Below are 17,811 nucleotides of genomic sequence, written 5' to 3'. Positions count from 1 at the left end.
TGCAGATATAATTAAGCATCTTGAGGTGAGAAGGCTATCTTGGTGATCCAAATAGGCCCAAAGCAATGTTTATAAGAGAGATGGGGCCCTGGAGAGAAGGCTCCGTGGTTAAGCTCACTGACTGCTCTTCCAGATGACCTAAATTCAATTCCCAGCACCCACATGTCAGTTCATAACCATTCACAACTCCATTTCCAGGAGAGCCAATGCCCTCCGATGACTTTCGCAGTATAAGGCATATACATAGTGCACAGTTCTACAAGCAGGCAAAACATCTTACACAATAAAAAATAATTTATTTTTAATTTTAAAGAGAGAGGTAGGAAGGTCAAAACATGATAACAAACTCAGATTTAGAGATGCATCTCTACTGACTTTGAAGGCAAACAGGCATCATCTCAGAATAACAACAGTCTTCTATTTGTTTAATGGAGGGGGATGGAAAAGGTGTCCCAAGCTTGAAAGCCAGAGACTGTCTATGACAACAACCCTAAGGGTCAGTCCAGGGGACCCAGCCTAGATTCTTTTTAATCCTTCCTCACTAAGTCATGGTTCATAGATCTCAGTAGACATCTCTGAACTTTAGAGAACTGAAATTTGTAAACACAAATATAGGATCTAGGAAAAGGACATTTTTTACACCAGCATTTTCTCAAATGTTTTAGCAAATGCACTTTTACTTCATGAGATGATTTTGGAACTTAATGATTTGTCATTTACAAATGTCAGTCTAAAACTTTTTATTACACTTTGAGTTCATGGGTGTGTGGGCATGTATGTGAGTGTGAGTTCACAGATGTGTGCACACATGCTATGGTACTCATATGCAGATCAGAGGACAACTGTGGAAGTCAGTTCTCTCCTTCCCATATATAGGATCAAAATCCGGTCATCAGTCTTTGTGACAAGTGCCTTTACCTGCTGACCCAAATTTAAAATTTTAATAAAAATGAAATATTGACTAAACCAAGGAGATTATTAAAGTGGAAACAATGCAATTGAAAGAAGATGAGAGAAAATAAACTCCAACCAGCTCAAGTTACCCAGAGGTTGCCAAGAGAAAAAAGTAAAAATCACAATAAAAAAGAAGTATGACATTTCAATTCAATAAGAAATATATATATTTCTTAGCTCCCATAACTTCTGTAGTTTCCTGAGAGATAAAAGAATCTGGCATGGAGGCCCAAGGTCCCTTGTGACTTCCTAGGCCACAGGATTGTCTTTTGCTGTAAGGTGGCTCTTGGTGGGCTCCTGTAGAGCCGCAGAATGGAGGCTAATTAATTGTCAGACGAACCAGTCATGTAAGGCTGAAACTCTGCCCCATCCTCCACCCTTCAAGAGCAGGGAGGCAGCCGAGGGCTGAGATGATCACCAAGAGCCAATGAGGTAAGTGTCAAGCTTCCACAAGAAGCCTCCACCTGAAGAAGAGCATGGGTGGGAGACGCCTGGCATGTGGCACACCCAGAGAAGATACGGATGCTCCACATCCCTCCACGTATTCCTCTCCCTGTGCATCTCTTCCATCCTGAAGAAGGGATGCACTTAATGCAATATAGTGAGTGTCACCTTCTGCCAAGTGTGTGAACCGTACTATCCCTGAACCGGTGGCCCTTAAGGGGCAGCTAGCCTTTGAAATGGTGCTGGCATCCCCATCAGGAGCTCATGGCTGGCTGGTGGGTCTCCCTGGCTGCTCACTTGAGCTCTGCCACCTCATTTACCTGGACACCGGAGGCAACCTTTCTTTTTGCCATGCTACATCCCACGGCTAGCTCACTGGCTCTCAAATGTTCTATCATTTTAGGGACAGGAAGCAGCATGCAGGCACTTAGAGGTCTCCCCTTCGCATACATACACTGGTACAGGAGTTGGCCAAGAAGATGGGCAATCTAGTCACCTTCAAGAGTCCAAAGACTTAACAACAGAACACACACACACACACACACACACACACACACACACACACACACCTATCTTTATAGGTCTGTTCCAAGAAACCTATCTCCCACTGCCTGCTCACTTCCTCAAGCAAGAAGGGGTGAACTTTCACTTTTTTTACTTCAAAAAAATTTGAGAATTTCCTATATGTGTCCTGTATCCACATTATTTCTATTTTTTTCTCCTTCACTCCAACTCCTGTTTATCTTCTCTCCCTCTCAAATTCATGAATCTTCTTTAGTGTTGTTTTACACATATACACACATGCACATGTGTGTGTGTGTATATATATATATATATATATATATATAAAACCTAGTAAACTTACATATATATACACTGTATATGCATATATATATATATATATATATGCATATACAGTGTATACACACACACAATTAGTGTTGCTCATATGTGCATGTGTTTAAGGCTGACCTCTTGAAAGTGGATAACCAACCTATCAGGGAGTTCGTACCTGGAGAAGATTGATTTCCGTCTCACTGAAGCCATACATGACCTGCAGTTCATCCAAGGGTGGGATCCTGTGAGAGTTTCCCCATCCGCATGGGCACGTCAACAGTTCTGGTCATCATGCAGGTCTAGTTTAGGTGATTCTGTTTTCAGATTTCAAAGGTGCAGCTTTCCTGTCGTAGGTAGAGGACACTGTCTTGCAGCAGATGTCCTGGGTCTCTCTATTTTACAGTGTTTCTTCCCCCCTTGTCCACAACGTTCCCTGAGCCTCAGGTGTAGAGAGAGTACTGTAGGTGTATCCACTGGGATCGTGCGCCCACAGCCAGTTGTCTCTGCGTTTTGAACAATTGTGGATTTCTCTAATGGTCTCCATCGACTTCAAAAAGATGCTTCTTGATGAGGGGTGAGAGCAACACTTGCCTGTGGATATGAAGATAAGTATTTAGGATGGAGTTGGAAATTACACTGGCCCAGGAAAGTGGCAAGAGTAGTTTCCCCTCTAGGGTCAATGACCTCGCCCGCCATATGTAGCCAGCTATATTTACAGTTGCCTCCTACTGAGTGGACCTTAAGTCCAATTAGGCAGCTGATGATTACTCCTGACATATAAGTGCCACTGAGGTATATTTTTGTGGTCCAGGCCCTTTACAGCTGGGTAGGTCTATCGATTGCTTTCTCCATTGGTAATTTGCATAGCACCTTTGGACACTATGAGAGCTAGTCCTCAGAGAGAAAGTTTACAGATCAATTCCTCCAAGTCCTGTGTCCAAAGTATATGGTGTCTTGGACAATAGGGTCTTACCTTCTATAAGGGAAGAGAAGTTTCTTCTCTTTCATATCACTAGGTTAATGGTTGAAGTGTTGTTGGTTGTTTCTGCTTTTTTGGGGGGGGAGGGGGTCCACCACCTAGTTCCCAAATAAATCGTACATGTAGGCTTATTCTTAATTATAAATGCCTGGCCTCAGCTTGGCTTGTTTCTAGCCAGCTTTTCGTAAATTATCCCATCTATCTTTGGCCTCAGGGCTTTTATCTTTCTATTCCTAAATACCTTTTTTTGTTTCTTGCTCCATGGCTGGCTGTGTAGCTGGGTGGCTGGCCCCTGCGTCCTCCTCCTTCTCTGGCTGCTGCTTCTCACTCCTCCATCTCTCCTCTCGCTCCTCCCAGATTTCTCCTTCTACATATCCTTTCTGCCTGCCAGCCCCGCCTGTCCTTTCTCCTGCCTCACTATTGTCCATTCAGTTCTTTATTAGACCATCAGGTGTTTTAGACAGGCACAGTAACACAGCTTCACAGAGTTAAACAAATGCAACACAAACAAAAGTAACACACCTTAAAATCACATTCCTCAACACTGACATTCTTGTTACAAAAGACAAATAACAAGAGAAAAGCATGCATATGTATTCACTTCTTTATGTAACACGAGAGCCCTCAAAAATGAGAACCCAAAGAAACTCATGTTTTTATACTTCGGTTTGGTGAGGAATGGACAGTCCTGAGAAACTGTGGTTGGTTGGTTGGTTGGTTGGTTGGTTGGTTGGTTGGTTGGTTGGTAGGTTGGTAGGTTGGTAGGTAGGTTGGTAGGTAGGTAGGTAGGTTGGTTGGTAGGTTGGTTGGTAGGTTGGTTGGTTGGTAGGTTGGTTGGTTGGTTGGTTGGTTGGTTGGTTGGTTGGTTTGGAGACAGGGTTTCTCTGTGTAGCCCTGGCTACCCTGGAACTTGCTCTGTAGACCAGGCTGGCCTAGACTCACAGAGATCCACCTGCCTCTGCTTCCTGGGTACTGGGATGAAAGGCGTGCGCCACCATGCCCAGATACTATGATTAGACAAGGAGCTATGTTAGTCTATCCACCTAGGATGAGCTTAGCCAGGACTGTCTATTCAGATTCTTCTCTACACCCATGTGTCTTCAGAAACAAGGCTGTGCCCTTCCCCCGGGGCATAGAGGAACCTCTCAAATTAGGGTCACATCTCCTACTTCAGAGAGGGAGAATCAACAGAGGTTAGAAAAATCCCCCTCCATGGTTTTCTCAAATGCTAAGGTGCTGGGTTTGGGCATAATGCGTTGGGAACCTGTCATTTCTATTTCCTTCTTGTTATTTTCTCTTTCTCCTTCCAGAATCTCAATCCACAGCTAAGCCTGACTGGTCTATGGCATTTGAGCAAGATAGAAAGATTGCCTTATCAGTTACAGGCGCTAAATTTGGATCTCTGTCACGAATATGAAAGACATTACTTTGAAAAGATCTCTACCAACTTCTCAGAAAGTGCCCCTAAAAACAGGTAAGGAATAATTTCAGGGTGCCCTTGTGTGAAACCGGCACAGATGGCGTTTGAATTTGTACATAATTGGGATGCGTGAGTATATCTAGAGCAACAAGGTGTGCAGCAACTTGTGATTCCCCAGATTTAGACCACGGGAGAGTAGGATGTGACTGTTATGCTAATGATCTCATTAATACCATGAATGCAATTAACAAATGAAGTCAATTATCACCGGCAAGCGTTCACTACGAAGAGATAAGTTGCTGTCCTCCATCCACACAAGAAACTGTTTAGCTGTACTTTTTGCAAACTGCCTTTTCATCTTTGCTCATTTATTACCACTAAATGGATAAATGCTTGGGAGTGTGGGCTTGGCTCATTACTTATATATATTACCTTGACTAGAATTTGACCTCATGTACATTTCAGTTAGACGAGCCCTACAAAATATCACTTCTATTTATAACCTAGCCTCATCTGCCAGGTCCACAGGAGAAAGCCTAATTGGAAAGAATAAAAGGTTACCTTTGCGTGTAAACTGCACATTCATTTAGCTATCGATTTTATTTCGTTCTAATTATCAGCCATTGTGCATCTCCTGGTAGCTTGGATATAGTTGTTTTTCCTCCTAATAACTCTCAAAGAACAGGGCCCTAATGATCAGATCAGCAGTTGGAAAAGCTGCGGCCTCAAGGGAAGGTTTATGGGTACTGTCCAAACTTCTCAGGACTCAGACTTCAACTTCCAGAAAACTATGGTTCTGGGGCCAAAGGTCACTGTCCGTGCCATGATATGTGCATACTCTAGACCGAATGCTCCTACCAGAACTCCAAAATCAAATGCATAAGACATCTTATCACAGGGCAGCTGTTCTTGCTCCCCATGCATCAGAAATGAAATCCTGGATGAAAAAGATGGAGTTGGTATCTCCCGGGAGACATGCCCGTTACTGGGGTTGGTATCTCCTGGGAGACATGCCCGTTACTGGTGCCCCTCCGCAGTGGCACACCCTTGCTGGCTCTTCCTGCCCATCTCACCTCTTCGGGACATACTCTCCTGAAGGCTTCTATGTTAAAGGTCGGTCTCCAGCCTGTGGCACACTGGGAAGCGGCGGAACTTCTAGGAGGTGACACCAAGGGGAAGGAAGTTGTGCTATTGTAGATGAGCCCCTCTCGGGGGCTACTGCTGTCACACTCCGTCTGTCTGTCTCTCTGTGTCTGTCTGTCTGTCTCTCTGTCTCTGTCTGTCTGTCTGTCTCTGTCTGTCCGTCTGTCTGTCTCTGTCTGTCCGTCTGTCTGTCTCTGTCTGTCCGTCTGTCTGTCTCTGTCTGTCCGTCTGTCTCTCTCTCTCTCTGTCTCTCTCTCTCTGTCTCTCTCTGTCTCTCTCTCTCTCTCTCTCTCTCTCTCTCTCTCTCTCTCTCTCTCTCTCTGTCTCTCTCTCTCTCTTCCTACAGATCAGGATGTCGCTCTCCACCATGACGACAATGGACGAAACCTCTGAAACTGCAAGCGAGCCCTTGCTTAAATACGTTCTCTTGGAAGAGTTACTGCGGTCATGGTGTCTCTTCACAGCCAATAGATCAGTGACTAAGGTACTCCCTCCCTCATGGGCCTGCTGCTGGGATGAAAATTTCACCTTTGGAGCTGTACCTCACTGGGCTGGAAGAGGATCATAGAAACTAAGAGAAAACAGGGGGAGGGAGAAAAATAACAAACTGTCCTTTTTCCATGAATGTGAAACCCTTAAGTCACAGCAATTTACTCACTTTTCAGACCCTCCACTGTCCCCAGCATGGTGTCTTACACAAATGTGAATAATCAATGTGTCTTTAATTACTCAGAGGATTCGGGTTCCTTTCACACACACACACACACATACATGCTGAGTAAAACCTACTGTCTTTATTGTTGTTTAGATCACTTAAATATGCACAGGGCCAGCACTAGAACAATTCCCCAGCTGAGCATGTTGGTACAATCTCAGCGCTTAGGAGGCTGAAGCAGGAGGATCAGGAATTCAAAGTCAGCCCGTGCTACACAGGGAGCCATTGTTTCACATGCAGACAGTCACTGTATACATTCAGCTCTTCCTAACCGTCTGTCTCCCTACACTGCAAAGATTTTAGATAATACAGCACAAGCTATTTTGTACTTAGCATGGCTATAGCCAGAAATTATTCTAAGGTATCATAAAAAGCACAGCTAATGTGATACACTGCACACAAATCTATTCTCTAGACTATCCACCATGCTTTCATTTGCTGTGTTTTCTAATAGCTTACATGTCAAACAGGTAAAATTGTCTTGCTTTCCATGTGCAATGTTGGAAGCGTTTCTATTTTGAAACTGCATCTCTCTTAACTAGAGGAGCTGACTGGAGACGTGAGCGAGTTCCTGGGCCAGAGCAAGGGCTGGCCCACAGGTACAGACTCGAGTGTCTGTCCAGTGCAAAGATGGGGAGTGATGGAAAAGAAGACCGGTCCACAGTCAAAGGGGAAGCAAGACCTAGCTAGCTGTGCTTCATTTAAGCATCCCGGTGGGCTTTCTTCTAAATGCTGATGTTATGTGTCCTGATCTACCCAAGACATAGGTGACCGCAAGGAAAAGATTCAAGTCCCCCCAAGTTAGCTCACAAAATGGGTTCTGTTCAAAAGATGCACCCCAGGGACTGGAGAGGTGACTCAGTAGTTCAGAGCACTTGTTCTTGCAGAGGATCTGGGTTCAATTCCCGGCACCTCCATGGTGGCTCACAACCATTTATAACCCCAGTTCCAGTATTGGTGGAAGTATTAAGGCCACTCCACGTAGTTAAAAGGGAGGTTTATTTTATGGGGTAACTTACAAGTAAAGGGATAGGTTACAGGGTCCGGGAAAGGTGTAGCACAGTCCAGCGGTGTTCTCTGGAGAACTCTGCTCGGTCTAGCTCCAGCGTCCAGGATCCAGGAACCAAGAGAGCCGGCACATCAGGAATCTCAGGTCTTAAGGGCTCCTGTCTCAGCCTCGCATCGGCATCGTAGGCATGACAGTTACAGGAAGCCTCAATGGGGGTAGTACTTCCAGGTCAAAGCTGGAACAGCTACCCACTACATTCCAGGGAATCCAATGCCCTCTTCTGGCTTCTGGGGTACATACGTGCATGCAGGTAAAACACTCAGAAATATAAAATAATAAGTCTTTAAAATAAATTAAGATTCACCCCTTGTGGAATCTATGGAAAGTGGGATGGAATGGGAGGAAAAAGCAGAAACTCAGAGAGAGGTAAGCTGGGGCTTGTGTGAGGTGAGACCTTCTCTCTGCAGCATAGTGTCCTGATTGTACCAGCTTCTCGACTAAGGTGATTGGTCTCCTATTTATTCTGTGTGACTTAGCTCCTTGCTATTCAGAGATTGTCCCTGGGACCATCCACATTGGTATCACCTCAAAACTTGCTCAAAATGCGGGATCTTGAGGCCAGCATAGCCCTGTTAAATCAAGATTCATACCATGGATCTTTAGTAAGGCTGACGTCAGATGAAGGGAGAGGGGGTGAGGGAGGAGTTGATAGAGGGAGATAGGATGTGGACAGGCTGCCTGGGTTGGCAGCAACATGTCACTGCTGAGGCAAGATGCCTCCTGACTGAATTCTGGTGAGGCGGATGAGCCGCAGGGCCTGGGCATGAGACGTTATATAGGGTAACCCAGCTAGCCGCTTGTGTGCATTTGAAATGTGTTTCTTGGTTACATCAAGTCTGTGCCTGTTCTAAGTGTTCCGCTCCAGAAGGGTCTACACTGTGGGCTGATTCCTGTCACATCTGTGCATGTCTTCCGGAGTGAGACATTCTCACCTCTCCGGTGATTAGAGACGTCGACTGTCATTAGCAGAGTGAGTGTTTGGTCCTTTCAGAGACCGTTGTCACACAAATCTGCAATGTGCATATAAAGCAAAGAGTTAAGGGAGCCCTGTGATTCGCACCAGTTTGGTGATCCGGTAATGAGCTCCCACGGCCTTTCTTCTGAATCTGTGCATGCGTGGCGGCAACTCTGCTAATGCTCTAACCCCGGGTGGTGGCTTCCGTACCTGGCTGCACAACAGAGCTGTGTGACATTTTCTCCTTAGGGCTTAAATCAGACTTGAGAGGCAGCCTGCAGGTAGCTAATTAATAGATTTTTTTTTCTTCTTCTTTTTTTTTTTTACAATTGTATGTACCTGGCATTATCCTGACTAAATTTTCAAGCCGATTAAAAATAAGACCTGAAACTTAGCAAGCCTTGTTTCCTGCCCACAAAGAGCTGACCGGGGAAGGCCCAGGTGAGCTCTTGAGTTGACACACACCAGAAAGAAAAGAGGAAGAAGGCTTCAGACTCAAGGATCAGACACAAAACAGGTTCCTCTTTTCACTCTCCATCCTCTTAAAAGATCTCTGTGTGTCTCTGCGTGTGTGTCTCTATGTGTGTCTCTCTGTGTGTGTCTCTGTGTATGTCTCTGTGTGTCTGTGTGTCTCTCTGTATGTGTCTCTGTGTGTATCTCTGTGTATGTCTCTGTGTGTGTCTCTGTGTATCTCTGTGTGTCTCTGTGTATGTCTCTGTGTGTGTGTGTCTTTATGTGTGTCTCTGTGTGTGTCTCTCTGTGTGTCTCTCTGTGTGTCTCTGTGTCTCTCTGTGTGTCTCTGTGTGTGTCTCTCTGTGTCTCTGTGTCTCTGTGTCTGTCTCTGTGTGTGTGTGTGTGTGTGTGTGTGTGTGTGTGTGTCATCCACCCTACACACCCAGTTTTCAGCACACAGAAATTTCTTGTTCTCATTATCAACTGCCAGAAACACAGAAACCCCTCAAACGGTGGGTTGGAGATTTCTGTAGAAGCCAGTTCACTTCACACCCCACCAGCAAAAATGAACTCAATGGGACCTGTGTCCTGGGACCACTTGGCTTGAACCCTGCTCCCAATTGGTGAGGGCTCCTGCCGTGTGCAGCCCTCCTGGTTAAAGCAAATGCTGGCCACTCCTTTCGGTTAAAAATAGTTTTACATCCTATGAAGAGGGATGAGGACTGAGGTCATCTCCGTGACGTCATTTTATAAACACATAAATAAAACGGACGGAAGGAGAACTTGAGCAAAAATAAACTATTGAAAAACGGGAGCAGAGAACAGCATCTTCATGGAGATTCTTCTTAAACCTTGTGCATCCAGTGGACATACCAACCTGTCAAGAGACGGGGACTTGATCCCAGTAGGTCAATCACAAAGTCTCATCCTTCAGTCTCTGTGACTGGGTCAGGAGTAAACATGTGACCCCATCTGGCCAATTGGAACTCCGGCCTGGGTTTCCTTTCAAATGAAGCGGAGGGAGAAGGACCTGTTTCTGTGGGGTTGGGGGGAAGGGGGGGTACATGGTGCTGGGGCTGCAGCGCCTGTAACCAGACCTGCGCAAACAAGTCAGTGTTCAGAGACACTGAAACAGGCAGTATGCAGTGTGGCGGGGTTGGGTTTCCTGGTTCCAGCCAATGCCAGGTCTACCCTGCCCTGCCCTGTTCCTGACACGTTAACCTGGAAGTTATCCTCTATGACGTCGCTCGGTCAGTTCAGTTTCTTTCCCTTACCACCAAGACATTCATATTCAATTCTCTTCTACCTTTGTGTTGGTCCTCTGCAAGCCCCTTAATTAAGCAGAAATGCATCCTAAGAAACAAGGAAAGCTGACAGGCTATAAAGATCTATACTAGTCATAAAGCAGCTGGAGCACTTTGAGGGATGAAAATAGAAAGGAGGTGAGGTATTTTATGCCAAGATCAAGTTGCCATTTTTACACGGACCTTTGTTATGCATGGAATATAGTATCGTAGGATAGACAATAGAGGCTGGAAAAAGGAGTCCTAAAATACAGCCCAAGCATTCTTCCTGTTTGTACACCTTGACAAAATATTGTGAAAACTCTGTCCCCAGCTTGCATGGCAAAAACCTCAAGTTTAAAAATGGCAAGCTGTCTAAACCAACCATCAGCCATGACAGCCATCATGGGACCCTGGGCAGTTTCAGAAACTGAGGTAACCAAGGAAACAGCAGCTGCATCGAAATAGCGGTGTCTCTGGTGGGCAGGAGGCCTCTTCATGGATAAACATGCTTGAGGCAGCAGCCTGGTTGTTCCTGCTGTATCCAAAGCTAAGCCAGGGCACTCAGCCACTGGGGTCTGGGTCCTCAAAGACCTCGGCTTCATTATAGTGTCCCTTAGGTTGGGATTTCGATCCCCTCTTTTTGCGGGCTTTTCTGAGGAATGATGAAAAGAAATACCTCAAAAGAAAGACTTTTCCCACCATAATTTGGGAGATAAAAAAGTATTACTTTACCTAATAAACATATTACCTACCTCACATACGTTCATAAAATCTGTTCAGACTGAACACTGGAGAACTTCTTAGACTATCCTCTGCCTCTCAGGGCAGCCCACTCCAGTCTCTCTTTGAAATACATTTTGCTTTAATTTTTCTTTGCCAAATAAGCTTCTATTTCTAATGTCTGTGTCTCTCAGCGGAATTCTTTCCTTCAAAAAGACAAGAACCAGGAGACTCCATTCGGTAGCTCCTGGCCAATGGAAAGGACAGTGGACAAACGTCAAAACTGACCCCAGAGCACAGTCTCTTCGCCTCTCAGTCTCTTCTCATCTTAACAAAGATGTTTTATAAGGAAAAAAAGAGAGAGGGAGAGAAAGGCACACCTGGGTGTTTCCTAAACCCTTTGACGACTGGCATTTCAGAATCACACGCAGAATCTCCAAGGACATACCCGACTTCTCCCATAAACCAAAAAAAAAAGTTTAAAGAAAATTCCTGTCCTGACCTCGATCTAAGATGTGTGGTGGGTTCTCTGACAGACAGAGAAAACCCACCACCTGCTTCCCAGGTCCATCACCCATTCCTCAGGGACAAAGCCTTCATCTGCTAGAAGAGCTTCAGCTCGGTCTTCTTAGTTGATCTTTGTGTCTTTAGAACCTGACGCCAGATGATAGCATGTGGAGTAAAAGCCTTTTGAAAGCTAATGGAGACTGTGTACTGTCGGGTGGGTGCTACCAAGGGCTGGTTTGCTTCTGTGCGGTGGTGGCGACCCTCATCCTCCTACTGGGCAATGACTTCAGTGGTGTGTTTTCAACCTTCTGCCTCCAGCCAGGCCCAGCCCCTGGGAGTAGGAGGAATTGGAGTCACAGGAGACCTAAGTACTGGCTCCTTTGGGGGGCCTCATTACTGAGGGCACAGAAAAAGTATTTGACATCTTCGGGACCACAGGGCCCCCCCCATTAGTGACTTTTCTTATCACCATTTAGAGAGGTTGGCACGCTAATACACAGTTAGTATTCTAGGTGTCAATTTCTGGGCAATGTACTGAACAATTTTAAGTGGGCAGATACAGCCCAGTTGCCTTTGTGGACAAACAGAAGGTGGCTAGAGTCCCATGACATAGTCTGAGATTTTCTAAATGTCCGTTTTACATTTATGCCTGGCTTCTGCCATTGGCACTTTCCTCAGACACCCTAATATAAAAAGAAACAAATTCCAGAAAACTCAAAGGTAAATGAAGACACCAAATGCTCTACCAAGAACCCTGACATGGAAATCCAAGGAGAAGATCTGGTATTACAGGAGAAATTAGCAGAGTTGTGGTCCACTCTCAGGGAGGCAGAAGACTCTCGTGTCTGTACCAATGTTAACCAAAAGGCTAACATTTAAAACATGAATTTTTGCCCACTTTGGAACAGTAAAACTGTGTTTATGGTTCTCTTATTCTGAGTTTTGTGTAGATTTGAAATATTTCAAAATAAAAAGCTGAGGGAATAATTCTAAAATAAAAGACAAAAAATAAAACTTCCTCCGGGCTAGGGTAGTTGGCAGAGTGCTTGCCTAGCATGTACAGAGCCCTCCGTTTGGTTTCCGGCACCCCATAAACCAGGTGGAAGCAGAAGGATCAGAAATTCAAGGCCATCTTCTGTTTCACAGCAAGTTCAAAGCCAGCCTAGGACATATATAACTAAATGAGTAAACCATTGCTTTGAAGATGGCATCTTCGGGTTGGATGTGTAGGCTCCAAAAATTAATACAAGAACTGATAGCCAAGCATCAAGGCATGTACCTGTCATCCTAGCAGTCAGGAAACTGAGGCCGAAGGATTGCTGTGAGTTGGAGGCCACCCTAGGTTACACAGTGAGACCTTGTCACAAGAAAAGGGAACAGGAGACTACAAATGGGAGGGGGAGGTCAAAGATGACACTGTAATGTTTAGCTTAAGGTCGGCAGGTCAAGAAGAGGACAGGGGGCTAGATATGGTGGTGAACACCTGTAATCCCAGCACTTGGGAGGCTGACACAGGATCACAAATTCCATACTGGCCTGAGCAACACAGTAGAACCAGAGAGAGAGGGGGGGGAGGGAGAGGGAGAGGAAGAGGGAGAGGGAAAGAGAGAGAGAGAGAGAGAGAGAGAGAGAGAGAGAGAGAGAGAGAGAGAGAGAGGAAGAGAGAGAGGAGAGGAGAGGAGAGGAGAGGAGAGGAGAGGAGAGGAGAGGAGAGGAGAGGAGAGGAGAGGAGAGGAGAGGAGAGGAGAGGAGAGTCCATTTTGAGTTGGCCAACTACCCCTGGGCATGAGGCCTGCCCTGGCGGGCAGCTGATATACCCAGTGACACTCATTGGAGGAAACTGATTTTCTCTTTCTTGGCAGTTATCAATTGGAAATAGCCTCTTGGGACTGCATTTCCTTCTTCTCCTTCTCTGTGCTGGGACATCATGTGGTTTGAACCTGTGCAGATTTTGTACATTCTGGGGGTGACAGTAGGAGAATGAGAATGGAGGGATGTGGACAGGGAGGTTATCTGGATGGAGTTGAGGGAAGAGAAAGAATATGTTCAAGATATAGTCTGTGGGAAAAAAATGTGAAGAAAGAAAATCAATAAATTTCAATAAAAAAGGGGGAGAGATGGAAGGAATGGGGGGGGGAATAAGTTATACGTGGTTCCTATCGGCCTCCAGGCAGAGAGGGCAGTCTGGTTGGTGAGCGAGCGGCCCCATCTGTGAGGTTCTGAAGACCTGGAAGTGAGAAGGAAAAAGGCAAGTTCCGCTTGCCCGCTGGAGATGACTGAGGGGAGGAGGGTCCGCCATGAAGCCGTCCACACTCACTCCGCATGGTTTCCTGGTCTAACCGAGTCCTGCACAAATTCCACGCCTCGTGAGCATGTCTTCTCAGTCTGCGTTTTCCCTTTTATGTTGCTGGTGCCAACGCCAAGCGCGGCTCCTAACAAATGTCTCTCTTCATCTATTTTTATCGCCCCAACAAATCCAAGGGCTCATAATTAGCGAGGTTTACATAACAGGTATAATTTCTTGATAATAAACTCAGCCCGTTATGGTTGTTTTTTCTTAATGGACCATTTTGTGCTCGAAACAAACAGCAGGCATTAACCAACGATGTCTGGATAGCAATAATGCTTAGCTGTGATGGCGGATGGCTTGCTACTCTCTTGAAGCTAATCATAATTCTAAAACAACATAAAAACATTAGGAGATTAATAAAAGCCATTTCATCAGAGCAGACTCATTCTTCTTTAGTGCCTTGTGTGTCACACCAAGGAAAGCCGCTTTATTACATGGGGAGCAGCGCATTTATGACAGGCACTTGAAAAATAAGTCTGCCGCCCGCCTGCCGAAACTCCGCTTCTTGGTTGTAAGCCGCGCCGTCATCAGAGACACACTCTAAAAGGAAAAATGACCACACGCCTTAAATGTGTGGTTCTTGCTAATAGAAGACTTGGCAGGTGCATCTGTTAGAATTTAGACTGTTGATGTATGGTCCGTGTTCAACCATAAGTCAACACGGTAGCCGCGTGAGATCTAAATAAGCAAATGAGAGGGGGTTCCGGTTACTCAGTATTTTATGGAGTCGAGCGTGTCGTTTCAAAGATGGAGAAAGGTCCCTTCTACCTCAGCTCCTCTGCTTGTCCATGATTAGAAAACAGTTGGCTAAATGATTGCCCTTGCCGGCCATTCATCCCCATCTTCCTCCACCAGGAAATCCAGAACTCCAACAGGCCGCCGAGAGTCCGCCCCACCCCGACTCCGCCCTCAACAGACAGCGGAGATGGCCAAAACCACCCAGCAAAATCCATTCTTCCCCTTCAAGATCTAAAGATGGGCCTGAGACCAGCTGCTCGCCCAGACAAGTCCATTTCCCACGCCTTCTGAAGCAAGGGAGAGACAAGGCAACCCCTCATCACGGGTGGGGAACAGGAATAGCCACTTCTGGATCAAGGCTTTTAAGAGACAGGCATGAGGCTGGGCATGTAGCTCAACAGTTGGAGTTTGCCTAACGTGTGTGCGGCCCAGGATTTGATCCCCATCATTGCAAATAAGAAGGCAGAGGAGGAGGAAGAGGGGGAGGAGGGACAGAAGCAGAATCTCTCCCCATCTGTGTTCTCCTCTTCCCTGTCCACCAGCTGGGTACCAATGATAACTGGGTCCCTAGGAACCACAGAATCCCAATATGTCTCTTGGGCCCCTAAATCATGACACACAGCATGAATCATCCACTGGTCCCTTGTGAACGAAAGAGAGATCCCTGTTACGTTTGAGCCATTAAACATCTGGGACAGATGTGCTGCAACAGGCTACCTTCTGTAATATTCCAGAGGCCGCCTCATAAATAACCAAGTAATATAAACTAACCAGTCAGTCACATGTCATCTACGTGTCTTTCTATTGTTTCAATGTGAGGCACCCTAATGTTCGACATCTGCTGGGCTTCCCCTCGACTGGCCTCTACGCCACTTCTACTGAGATCATCAGGCATAATTGTCATGTGGATACAACTGCCTCCATGGAAATTTCCACTGCTCCTTTCCCTACCCCTCTGAACAAAGCTGCCTCAACTGGATCCCTCAAAATCTCAAAATGGAGCTAGAGAGATAGATGGTCAGCAGTTAAGAGCTCCGGTTGTTCTTCTGGAGAACCAGGGTTCTAGTCCCACCCACTGGTGTTTCAAACATCTGTAACTCTAGTTCCAAGGGATCTAACACCCCCTTCTGGCCTCCACAGGCAATGCACACACAGTGCAAATATACACAAAGACAAAACAACTGTATACATAAAAAAAAATTAATTATTTTATCTTTAAATGCCTCCAAGTCGGTAGTGAAGTTGACAAGCATTTCATTCTCCATTTGATGCTACATTCATTTGACTTTAGCAATGAAAGAAAGAAAAAACTCAATTAATGGTGGCTTAGGCAATAAACGCATGTACTTTTCTCAATTTACCAAGTGTCGAGTGCTAGGGAGATGGCTCAACTAATAACGTGCTTGCCACAAAAGCAAGAGGACCTGAATTCAGATACCCAGTACCCACACATAAAGCCAGACATGGCAGCCTGTGCCTGCAACCCCAGAGTGGGGGAAGGGGAGATCAGTAGGTCCTTGGGGCTCGATGGCCAGACGGCTCTAGGTTCAATGGGAGACTCTGACTCAATAAGATGAAGGAAGACATCTAGTGTTGACCTCTGACTTCCACATGTATGTGCACCAACGTGTGCTCGCACACGCTCACACAGAAAAGGCAGTGTGGGGTGCAGAGCTCCACACACCATCAGTCACACAATGTTCTCTGTGTCTTTTCTGCCTCTCTGGTCTCTCAGCTTTACATTATTGACAGTGCATCTTCACACAGCATCGACGGGACCCAAAAATATCATCTTCCCAGAAGCCCACTCACCCAGATTTCTCTAAACATAGTGCTGAGCAGAACCAGCTCATGGGGTCATCCGAGCTCTGGAGAGTTCCAGGAGGAGGAGACGATGTCAAAAGAATGGGACGAAGACTAATGACTGAATCATGACTTTAGTCCCTGAAGTTAAACATGAGTCTACTGGGTGCATGTAAATGTGTCTGCACAAGACAACAGAATGGCTACTGAAGGGAAGGTCAACTAATTGTGTCTGCCACAGACCCACATTCCACCATCACCTTTCACAGAGAGAAGACAGACTTCCATCTTCTACCAGAGACAACAGGCATAAGGTGAAATGCACCTGTACCCATGTTACACACGGGCCAGGAGGTGGTGGCGCACACCTTTAATCCCAGCACTCGGGAGGCAGAGCCAGGAGGATCTCTGTGAGTTCGAGGCCTGCCTGATCTACAAATTGAGTTCCAGGATAGGCACAAAGCTACACAGAGAAACCCTGTCTCAAACAAAACAAAACAAAACAAAAAAACAAAAACCCATGTTGCACACAAAGACACACACATATATACACACATGTGTATGCACATACACATACCATACACACATGCACAAGTACACATACACACACATTCCTATCCCACAATAGTCATTGTTTGGGCTCAAGTCACAACTTACTGCCCTATCACATCATTTCTCATTTGACAGAATCACATGACCAGACTTCAAATCAACAAATATCATGTGATGCGCATACAAGATTGTGGGAATTGTTAGAAAAATTATTGTCCCATAAGTGACCTATATCCAGACAGAAAGTACTGTAAGGTCCAAGCTGTATTAACAGTAACAGTAATAAGGACAAACAGACTATCTGTTCGATATTAACGGCATTTAAGCACAAAAAGTAGACCTTTCATTAGAAATGATGTGTTAATATTCTGAAAGGAAAAAGTCTAATTCATCCACAACTTCAAAGGAAAACATCTCCCAAGGGAAATTAAGTTAATCATAAAGGGAAAATGCCCACAGAGCTAAATGCATTTTTTTAGACTCAATATTTTTCCCTTTGCCTATTTCAATGAATTTCCAAAATGATGGATGCTAAGCAACCTGAGATGAGGCTTTCTGATTGTCCAAATTCCGTACTTAGGGCAGTCCAGGAGCCTTTGATAAGAGGCAGGGCAAGAACCACGTTCCTGACAGTGATTTCTACAGCTCACCTCTATCAGGAAAGAGGTGAGGGAGACGTCGTCGTCGTCGTCGTCGTCGTCGTCGTCGTCGTCGTCGTTGTCGTCCTCGTCGTCGTCGTCGGGGCTTCAGTTCAGGTTGGTGGTTTCTACTCTACACAACTGTCCCTGGAGCTGACTATGAACCAGTTAAGTGGGTGCCTGGTAACAGCAAACATGGGGGAAATAGCAAATGCCCGTAACGCAACACAGAGGATTTGGAGGGATTT

Source organism: Peromyscus leucopus, chromosome 18 (assembly GCF_004664715.2).
Source record: "Peromyscus leucopus breed LL Stock chromosome 18, UCI_PerLeu_2.1, whole genome shotgun sequence".
In the NCBI taxonomy this organism is placed as follows: Eukaryota; Metazoa; Chordata; class Mammalia; order Rodentia; family Cricetidae; genus Peromyscus; species Peromyscus leucopus.
This window is presented reverse-complemented; position numbering follows the sequence as displayed.